This window comes from Corvus brachyrhynchos, unplaced genomic scaffold, assembly GCF_000691975.1.
Source record: "Corvus brachyrhynchos isolate BGI_N302 unplaced genomic scaffold, ASM69197v1 scaffold255, whole genome shotgun sequence".
Lineage (NCBI taxonomy): Eukaryota > Metazoa > Chordata > Aves > Passeriformes > Corvidae > Corvus > Corvus brachyrhynchos.
In genome coordinates, this window is record NW_008238358.1 from 7300595 (window position 1) to 7312183 (window position 11589).

Here is an 11589-nt window from a genome sequence, read left to right on the forward strand (position 1 = left end):
GTTAGGAGGGACCTAGAAGGATCATCGAGTCCAACTCTAAAGTGAATGGCACATATGGGAACCGAACCCATGACTCTGGCATTACTAACACTATGCTCTAACCAACTGTGCTAATCTCAGGGTTTAATGGATTAATGATCCCAAATTTTACATATCCTGAAAATGAAAGTTATGAATATGTCTTGTCTTGAGATTCTCAAGAAAGCACTATTGAATTATAAAGTGTGTTTTTATTGCTATGTTAACATGGATCTTGGAAGACCAATAAAGAATCCAAATTCAATTCCCTGTAAGGAAAAGTTCTTTCACTGTTCCATGCATAAACCACAGCAGGTTCAAACAGGAAACAATTTCTAGATACCAGGCCCTAAACCTTAAAGAAGGAATACCAACATAATTTTACAAGAGGCACCATACTCTGTATTTATGGTTCAAATGCTACAGTATTTAAGTAGTACAGTCCAGAGTTCTATTGCAGTGTTATACAATTCTTCTAGAAATATTAATAAAAATGCCAGACAATGACTTGGGAGGTCTTCAGAGTCAGGACAACAGCTGTTTTAACTAAAGAAGAGACTGAACCCCAAGCTGAGATTTCATACAAGCCGTAAGAGACACCTGGACAAACTTCTCAATGGGTTACATGGTTACTGGACAAACAGCAGCCAAAGCTATTCCGTAGTCAGTTCCTTATACACTTCTGAAAGAACTTCCTTACCACAGCACCAGCTAAAGAACTGTACATCTACATAAATGTACATTTCAAAACACTTCTGAGACTATCAAAATAGGCTTTAATAGGCAACTAAAAGGAATGTTTCCCAGATCTCTCCTGGTACCATCAAGCTTCAGAAATCCACCACTTGCAGCAGGTAGAAATCCCTAACAGGGGGCAATGAAAGATGGGTATAATCTAGACAAGAATTACATTTTTTCTGAAGAAGCTCAAAAATAGTGACGGAGAGGAAGACTGACTAGGTAACTGACAGATCACCTTGATGTAAGATTTCTAACTTGATTTCAACATTGCAAAATACTTCTTCCAACAGGCCTGTAGTTCTTATTCACTCTTTTAGCAGCTCATATTTCTTGTACTATATACTCTTCATTGTAGGTATTTTTACTACTATACTAGAATGATGTTTAAGAATGAGTGTATCAGTGAGAATGACAATTCAATAGACAGAAATATTCAAGCCCTATGTATCTGAAGGTCTAGCATGGAAGTACTAAAATACAGGTCCACGTGAAGACAAAAAACAATAATCTTTTTTCCTTATTCTTCTCCAATTCAAAAGTATATTCTGGTTTTGATTTTCTATGCATTTTCCTACCCTTGAAATCACTTCTTCATAAAAAGATAAGGGTAATGTTAGTAAAAGGAGAGAATAAACAGTGAACTTTTAATTAAATAAATACTTAGGTTTAACAAAGAATCTTGTCCACATGACTTCAAATGAAATTCTGACATTTCTTATGCTGCATTAATATCTTATTTGTGAAATGCAGAACATTGCTGACATCTACATGAGTAAGGAACACCATTTGTTATAAACATAAGCAGCATTAGTATCTTCTGAACAACTTACATGTCAAACTTTCCAGATTCATTTTTAGTAATTCTACTGTGAATTTCTGAAATGCATTTTAGAAGTGGCTTCAGGCAAGATTACTCCTTCCCTTTAGGCTACAGTTTGATAGCCTAGTCAAACTAGGTCAGTCCTGCCACAACTCTGTCTTCAGCCCTCTTATTAGTTCTAGCACTAGCACTTGATTGGTCCTGTGTTAAACCAGCTCAGAAGCTAAGCCAGCAGAAGTTATTTACTTACATGAATATATAAAAAGTTTCACTGGGCTGGTTTAAATCCACCAACTCTCAAACACCAGTCTCCTTGGAAATCACACTGAAATCTCTGAATCATTTTGCCATCATCCCTTTCCTTGCTCACTTGACAGGGAGCAAAACACAGAGAACAAAATAAACCAAAACCCCAAACAAAGACATGCAGGAAAATGCCATCCTGGCCAACCAGCACAACAAGTAGATACAATGCTCACTGTGGAGGCAGTTCCATCACTTCAAAGGAGAGTTTTTAAACTCCACAGTTATCACAGCAGCTGATAAAAGCCTTCAGTACCAGCCAGACCACACCTTTACAGCTTCTGAACATTTGATCAGTCCTTCATCCACTACATCCTACAGTGTCTCAAGTTTCAGCTGCATTCCAGAAACTTGACATAAGTTCATGCATACACGGATGGACTATTTTTACCCTCACTTTTCTCTATTTTGTCCCCTGCCTCCCCATGTTTAAAAGTCATTTGTTTTTAAACTGGATCATAAGACTGCCAAAAAAAACCATCCTAATTTCACAGTCTTAATAGTACTACAGCACTAAGAGTACCTGACTCTGAGAGAAGCTTTTAGGGATAGGGATCTGGGAGCCAAGCAGCAGAATCCAAATGAAAACTGCTGGAAATCAATTCTTAAGCAAAGAAAGTAAAGACTTGAGTCTTCAATGCAGTCATACCTAAACTGAGCTCTTATTTAAAACATAATATACGTTTCATATATACATATATGGTATAATATACATTCATACTCTATACCTCATGACTGACATCATGTAATGTTTCATAAAGTATTCAAATGAAGTTTTATAAATAAGAATTCAACACAAAGTTTTTAAAAAGCATGTATTCTGTCTCCACTGTAAAACTAACATACAAATACCATTCTTACACATTCTGAGTCTACAAAATAGATGGAAGATACAAGATACTTTTTGAGTGCTACAATTGTTTCTCAAGTCTTACAAACCTGTTTCATAATTTTTTATGTCCTGGCAGAGTGTTTAAATGTTTTTTCCTGCTTTTGCAGTTCAAATATCAAACCAAATCTTAATTCAGAATAAAATAAAACTTGCATGATCAGGATTAGAAAATTATCTTGATGAAAAAGGACTTTGATATATTGTAGCCTTGCTTTATGTAAATCCCCTGTCCCTAACAATAACAAACACAATGGTAACTGAAGAAATGCAAAGAAATAAACCTACCATTCCTAAAAATCAAGTTTAGCATGTTTCCCCCATACACTCTAATAACTACATTTCATTAGTTAAATTCCTTTCACTTGCAAAACAGGCTGCTGAAAGTGAATCAATGTGGTACTGACTTCAAGGCCCAAGGAATGAGTGCTCCTCTGCTCTTTACAAAAACTGCAAGCTACAGAGTTCACAGACGGAACTGAATACTTGCATTTCTGCTATTATGGACAAAGCCAACTGAAAAGATGTCAGTCTAACTTTTCTAACCAGAAAAATCTCCAAAGTAGAGACAATAGCGTCAATAGTGGAGGACAATGAAACACAGCAGAGTAATTAATGGCTTCTCAAGAAAAACAAAAAACCCCCCACCTTTAAAGGACATCTTTTGAGGCCTTAAGCTTTCATGACAAAGCTGTTTGGTCAGATTAGGAAGCTAGAAATCACAGATTGGACACTAAGAAGTTATTCCAATCCTTGCAGAACAGCAAGGCAATAACTCACTAGAAGCTCTCTTGGCGCTCAGTGCTACATTAAGTGAAGAAGCACACCAGTTCAAAGAAAAATCAGACAAAGCTGCTCTGCAGAGCATTTCTATTATTCTCTGTTAGTCCTCAGACATGAACATCCTGTACAGTAGACAAAACCCCAATGAGTTTCATTAGTATACAAGTACCCATTATCAATCAGAAACAGTAGATTTGGCAATTATGATTTTTTAATCATAAGGCCTTTTTCAAGGAAAAATTGAGTAAGAATGAGAAGGAATGGACTTCTGAGAGCTGAAGCTGAGCTATGTTTGAATGGAACCAGAAAGTTGTTTAATTTGATCATTTTGACGGCCAAGAAAGCAACTCCAGAGAGTAACACAATCCGCTGCTGCAAAAATATTCTTTAGAGAAAGGATGGGTGCTCTGGAATAAAACTACTGCACTGTAATTTTATCTAAGTACAACTTACTTTTACCTAGTTTGACTGAAAAGCCTCAATCTACAAAGAATTTGAAATATATTTGTACAATAACAGACACACAGCTAGATAGCTTACAAATTTAATACTCAATCTCATTGGTGCAGCTTCTTCAAACATCACAGAGATTGTAAAGTGAAGCTCTTACAAATTAAAAGGGCTTCAGTTACGCTATTAATGGAAATGTTGAGATTCTTTAAATTATCTTAATTCATCTATTTGCATGTATGAATACAGTCTTCAACAGGAACTGCAGCCTTTTCAGTTGAGAAAAGAAACATACTTCTTAAAGGACCAGTTAAATTTAGTATTTCACTGTATTAAAGAAGGCATTGATGAGAACACTTCAAATTCAACTCTTAAAAGCAATCTTCATCAAGGTTAACATGAAAAAAGCACACAAGAAAAATATTCACATTCAAAATTCTTTCACAGCATGGAGTCTAAAGGTATCATCTTTTTTTCTTCCCTTCAACTATGGACCTAAAGATAGAGGAATTAAGATATAATGTATATGCTAATTCTGGATGCTTAACTTAATAATACTTAGAATCTGATTTTGTAGCCTTCTTAGTCTTACATAGCATTCACAAGCAGAATTACCAGCTGACTTCAGAAGTAGACCTGAAATACAAGCAGATCAGCAATTAAAATATCTGGTTCTGAGCCCTCATCAGAGCCATGTCAGCCTCGCCCTCAATCTCCCCAAACCATTGTAAGTTCATGTGCAGTCTCCCTGACCAGTTGCTTTTGGAGTCACATCAGTTATCTACCCAGAAGTACATGGACAGTACATCCATTCAAAAGAACAAAAATCAAGTTTTCAAAATAGAGTTAAAATATTTTCTGGCTAACAGAATTTTCCCATGAGAATTTAAACAGGTCAAACATACAGCATGTAGGATTTTGACCCAAATACTTCATCTGATAAAGTTCTAAGCGACTACACAGTGCTAGACAAATGCAAAAACAACCTTCATTTCTTCAGGATTTGAGTAAGATGTGTGAATTTTAATAATAGGTATCAACTTAAGTTTAGTCCAGGTCTCCAACGGACAAGGTGCCTATATAAGTAATTAGCAGTTTTCTTACAAAGTATCTATGTGTGTCATGCCAGAGCTATTATTAGTGCAGGCACTGTGCAGAAACAAAGAGGTGCATCCTGGTGAAGGCAACAGAGTTCATTTAGTCCTAGACACTGTAATAGCTATTTGGGTATCTCTATTAATTCAATTCAATGAAAATTAATTGTTTTCAAAGCTCACTACCAGAATCCTCTACAGAGGAAGGCACCTAAGATACTATTATTTAAAATCATCTGCAGCTGTCAGATACCATTCCAGGACTTTTTTAAAAATAAAAAATTCCTGATATTCTACAAGTGATAAGGAAGTATGGCCTGAAATCTGAATCAGCCTATATGGTCATTAAGAAAGATGTAAGAGATGACAGTTCTTTAGGAACATGTTCCCTAAACATACTCCCAAAATCACGTTTGTTCCATTGCCAACAGATCCATTGACAGCTCCATGTAGATCAGATATGTACCACACAAATAACACTTCACACTGACACTGTGAACTTAGAATCCTGGGAAGATGATAGGTCCATAAAAGGTATAAAAGCAGCTTTAGAATTTGGTGGGATCAAAGTAAAGGAACTGAAAATCAACACTGGTTAGCCCAAATCTAAACAAGACTGTTTCAGAGACCTCCAAAACACAGCTCTTCTTAAACTGAAAAAATACCAAGGCCAGTTACAAAGCAATAGACAAGTCATACAATAAATAAGCCAAATTTCAGGCAAGACAAGCTATAGAGCAGTCATATCTTGTGAGCTCAACCTTCACAGTACTGCTGTGTTCTTCACACCAGACTGGCCCTATCAGCAAAACCTTTGGGGTAAAGCCATCATTTAAGTTTGCTCAGTAACTAACACAGCAATAGTTCAGGCTTCTAAATATTTATAGTTCTGTATATTGATATATTTCAACATCTTACTGATGACTTTGAAACAGCTATACATTATTCCAGACATGTATAAAGTAACAATGCATCTAGTCAGGTCACAGCTCTAAAGGCAGCAATACAAAACTAGCACTTGCCTGTTAACTATTTGGAATACATCTCAGCAACTAATTAAGAGGCTGATGTAGTCCTAATTAGAGACATTCTTAGAAGAAATCAAGTCAGGCAGGTTTGAGAGCTGACTGTATGACATAATAGACTTAATCAGCATGTTGATCTGCAATGTCTTTTGCTTTCCAAGGATAAGGCCTAACATGAAGCTCTATGTAAACTACTCAGTGTTACTGTGGAATCCTATGAAGCAATACATTATACTGAGCTTTATGTCTGGGGGAGGCATGAAGGAGGACAGAGGGAATCAATTATTTATAAATGCATGGTAACGTCAAATTCTGTGGTCATTGTAAATCCCAGTAGGAATGAATAGCTGTACTTTGAATGTGGATGAACATGGTGGAGTTCTTGTTCTGCAGAGTCACATCCGTCAGATATAGGTGACCATGGATTTATCCAGACTCTCATGCTAAGCTAGCAGCCACTACAGCTCGGACTTCTCTTCAGTCCCTTCTTGGTAGCCCAAAGGACTTCGAAGGCAGAAAAGCTGCATGGAGCTGAGAGAGATCCTAAAAAACACCATTTGTACCAGCTCAACAATCCTGAACACATATTTTTACATGGTTTCATAAAACTCACAGACTAAACTAAAGTTGGCTACTTGTAGGTTCTCAGCCTTGTTGATAAAGCATCTGTTTCACCAACCTCCTGAAGAAAGCGCCAAAAGAGCACCCTTACCTTTTTGGGGCTGCATTACCAAACCTAGCCTAAGTCCTGGAGAACTGAAAACTTCTTGGTAATTGTCAAAAAAGACAGTTTAGATAGAGTCACACTGGAAGAAACAACCTTGAAGCAGCAACATGCTATATGTATGCTAAGCAGGTGATTTGCTGTTGCAAGACTCTCCATAAAATAACCACGTAATCCACTTGGTGCCAGTAAAATAATAATTGCCTGTATGTCCCTAAACACAGCCACAAGCAGATCTGACTTTTTTGATCTTAAGTGGATCCCAGCATTACAACCCAAGAAGGTAAAAGAGACCTTTCCTGATGAACATGCACAGAATGTATCCCAAGATAACTAGTAATAATAGCTTTCTCAAGAGCAAGCTTCCTTTTTTATGGTTACTCTATTTGTTAAAGTTTTCACAAGTCTAGAATATGAAAAAATTCCTTTACTCTTACTTACTACAGATTGCAAAAGAAATAGAACATAATCTTCCATAGCTCCCAATCTCTGAAGCATCTCTGAAAAGGAATAAAAGAAAATGAAAGAATAGAATTTTATGCGGACAGAATACCCAAGGTCATCAATATTAAGTATCTACCCTCCAAAATTTAACTAAAACATTCACTAATCCTTACTGGATGTAAACATTTTAAAACACTGAAAAAACCAGAGCTGTTTATAAATAAATTAAAGCGGAAAATACCAAGCAGTTTAGAAACTAAGAATACACTTCTCGTACTTGGCAGCAAGAAGAGGCAAAGAGAATAGTCCAGCCTTTTTGTAAGGGGATCACGGCAGACCCAACAGATACATCTGTCTCCAAGAGAGACGTAATAATGAAAAAAAGAAAAGAGAGAGAAGTCTGATACTACTATGTAGCTCAGACAGGATCTCTGTGAAACCTACACTGACTCAAACTTTAAGACACAGAGCTAAATGAAAAGATAAGCAGGGATCAGTAAAGACAGAACTGCAGAAAGTTTAGAGCTAGGTGCCTGAATCTGTGAGTTACCTTTCTTATACCTATGGGATTTTTTACTCGATAAAGAAACAGCCACAGCTGCAAGTGGAAATGGGTAACACCTTAGTCCCTTTCATGTAAGTCATAAGAGAAGGCAACACTCTAATGTCAGTGGAGCCATTGGTTGCCATAACTACCAAGAAATACACAGCCAACATCACTGCAAAAGCCTATTAAACGAAAATTTTAACCTGGCTTTTTGCCTTCCAGGATATGCAACCCTTGATGGTGGTATTATTCTTGTTGTACTGTAATGCAGCACTAAAACATCTGCTTCCCACATGATTAATTTAACAAATAAGTCAACACATGGTGAGACATGCTCTGAAACAGGACACGGTGGAACATAACAGCCAAAGTGCTGAGGCTCTCTATTATATCAGGTAATCGTCTACAGACTTAGAGGGGAATCAGAACAAGACAGCCATAGAAACAAGACGGTACTCATCAGTAACAGATTATTGACTAGTTATACTCTTACAATAACCATAAGGCATGTTGCTTTCCTCAAGCTTATTTCATAAACTATCCGTTTCATTATAATACAAGACCATCTACCAACCAAAAAACACTCCATTCTGAATTTTCCCCTGTCCAACCGCATGGGAGTTTTTTTTAATCCAACAGATGAACTCATTTGAACTATGAGCATGTCTACTCAAAATGCTTCAGAACTGAAGATTTTGCCTTCTTCAGAACATTATTAATTACCTCTGAAGGACTCGCTAAATTTCATTTGCGAATAGCTAGATACCATATGGGAGACAACTACAAACTATTTCCACCTCCTGACATATCCGTGGATTTTAAAACCTATTCAACCTTGCCACAGGTAGAATTTTTAATACTCCCACAATCAGCTACACTTACAAACTTGAATATTTTCTAAAGTCTACACTACATTCTAGTAGATCAAACCAACTGCAATTAACTTAAACATTAAAACCACTGAAATCTACATGGAAATCAAAAGGTTCAAAAATGTGTCAATCTGATTTTTCTAAAACAAATGAGAATTACAAAAGGTACCTAAAGCAAATCAAGGTACCTAAGGCAAATCAGCATCCATCTATTATGCTATATTCCAGCTTCTTTTTATAAAGACAGAAGAAATAAAAAAAACTAATACTCAGGTATCCATATAAAGCAAATTATATATTTAATTAGTACTACAAGATTAATACACACCCATACTCATATTCCAGAGCAAACCATCTCTTGATCTACATTAGCCATCCTAAAGGCAATGAAAAGATATTCCAGGTTCCAAACTGGAGAGATTTCCTTTATAGCAGGTCAGTTAACTAAGACTTCATGAGAAGTATTTCTTCAGCTGCATCAAAAAAATAAACTCTGAATATGGAGACCAGATAACAAGAACAGACACAAAAGAATGTTACTACAATATTCATATACAGCATCTACACAAAATTTTATCTGAGCAGACAGATGGTAGATAAAGTTTGTAAGTAGGCTCCACATTTGATTCCCTTGCTATTAATAGAAGCCTAGGCTGTAGTGGCCAAGGTTATATCGGGCTAGACACACTCCAGTTTCCTAAGTCCACCATGAAGGCCTCCTAACTTTAACATGAAAAGCATTACCTTCCTAACTGTGCAGTTGATTTGTACACACAAAACACTATCTAAACATGCTGCATTGTAGCAATTCAAGTCAACAGGTAAAACTCTCTGTGTGTTTGCACACATTAACGTTTTTACATTGGTTTAAGCTTAATTTACTTTGTCTTGCACAGCAAGCAAAGTTTCTAGTTCACTTAATTACAATGGCTTAACATCAGTTCTCATCTACATAAGCAGAAGTGACCTTATGTTAAATGCAGACACCCCATATGCTGTCATGTACTGTCCTCCTTGTATGTCCAAGAGGACTGGAAAATCTACTGCTAAACACTGAGTGCTGCTTCTGAACCAATCATATGTAATTCTTTATCTTTAGTGAGCAAAACTCCTGAAGGGACCTACCTCACACACAAGACAATTTACTCTCAAATTCTACCATTAAAGGTAATAAGTAGGATACATAGAAATGCGAAGATTGTTACTCTCTTGGGGTTTGCATCTGTTTACACTGCAAATTTAACAGCATTTTTTATTTCTTCTTTATTAAAACAGCTTTCTTCAAGAAGAAAACTCTTTAAAATAAGAAAAGACAACTGGGAAAGCTATACACTCTGGGATGAGAGCAGCATCACAAGTCATTACAATATTCAGCCTAAAGTAGTTCAATTTGTGTGCGCTCTGTTAAAATCTTGCCACTAAGAGGAGCCCTAAGTCTATTCCAAAATGAACAGTGGAAGAAGTAGCACTAATTTTTTTTCCTACTTCTCAAGATCAGGGAAGCTCTTACTTCAGTGATGCTGAGGAAAGCAGAATCATCACAGGTTGAAGAAAAACCAATAAAGAAAGAATCACTTCAGCAGTAGCCAGTTGAAACCACTGAAGATTACTGAAAACAAAAGGAGGAAAAAAATCTGCCATTGGAGGAAGTCTATCAATAAGAAAAGATTCCACCAAAAAAGAATGAATAAATGATGAAGGCAAATAGCAAGAGAAAGAAAAGGTGAGAAAAGCATAAGAAGCAAAAACTGAAGCCACCTCAAGGCCTACAGCAGAACAGTGATTACAGATGCAAAGAATCGGAGTCAAGGCAACAACATTCAAGAAACAGAAAAAGCAGAATTAATGACATCTCTTAGTAGAAGTGCAAAAAGAGAAGGAATCTTAAGATGAGTATCACTCTTAAGTGAGTGATACAGAATTACAGACTAAATTTACAAATCCAAGAAGAGAACCAAGGAAAATATTTTAAAATTTCTGTATGTTCGTAGTGTTTTCTGCTAGGTATGCCACAACTTATGATTCAACAGCATACCATCTCACCCAGGCTAACACAGTCAAGACAGACTATTCCAGAAAGCTTGTCAGAAGAGAATCCTCATTCAAGCACTCCAAAGGGTTATCTAGTGAAGTGTTTAGCTTGCTAGTGAATCAATAGGCACACAAGGAGCTCCAAAAGACACTCAACTGTATAATTTGAAGTTTACTGGCTAGGTATCACCTTCCTCCAGTAACTGGTTGACTGCTCTTTCCTTTCACCATTGAGTACAGATGGGAACAAAGGAGGGTTTAATGAGGTACCCGATTCCTCTTCTTCTTACCAGGCACTTCAGTCTACTCCAGTAGGTCAGAATACAAAAGACCTTTGACTTCCACAAAACCCTGCCCTGTTGTATTCATCCAAGCGTTACTGCATTCCTTGATTTAAAGCTAAGGTGGCAAAATGAACTGCAGACCAGGAAATCACACAAAAATGGCTCCCTCTTAATCTGTTCACTTTGGCTTATCTGCTCACATGCTGTCCCAAAGTATTTTGACTTCACGGCTAGCTGTGTTAGGCCAAGGCTGCTAGCTGGAAGCTGACAGGTACTGCCTCCCATGCACTCTGCCTTATCAACTTCCCTGAAGGCTGGCACTCGGTGCAAGGGCAACAAGATCCGCATGAGCGTCCTAAAAAAACGGCACGCACACATCAACAAAGCCCCTTGCCGAACCCCGGCGGACTCCTCGCTCTCAGCCCGTGGTCCGACCCGCAGCCAGGGATGGAGGGAGGCGGCCCAAGGCAGCAGGGGCCTCACTTACTGTCCTCCCGCAGGGCGGCTGCGGGCCGGGGCCGCGCTCCTGGCACAGCCCGGGCACAGCTCTGCCTCCCGCGGGGC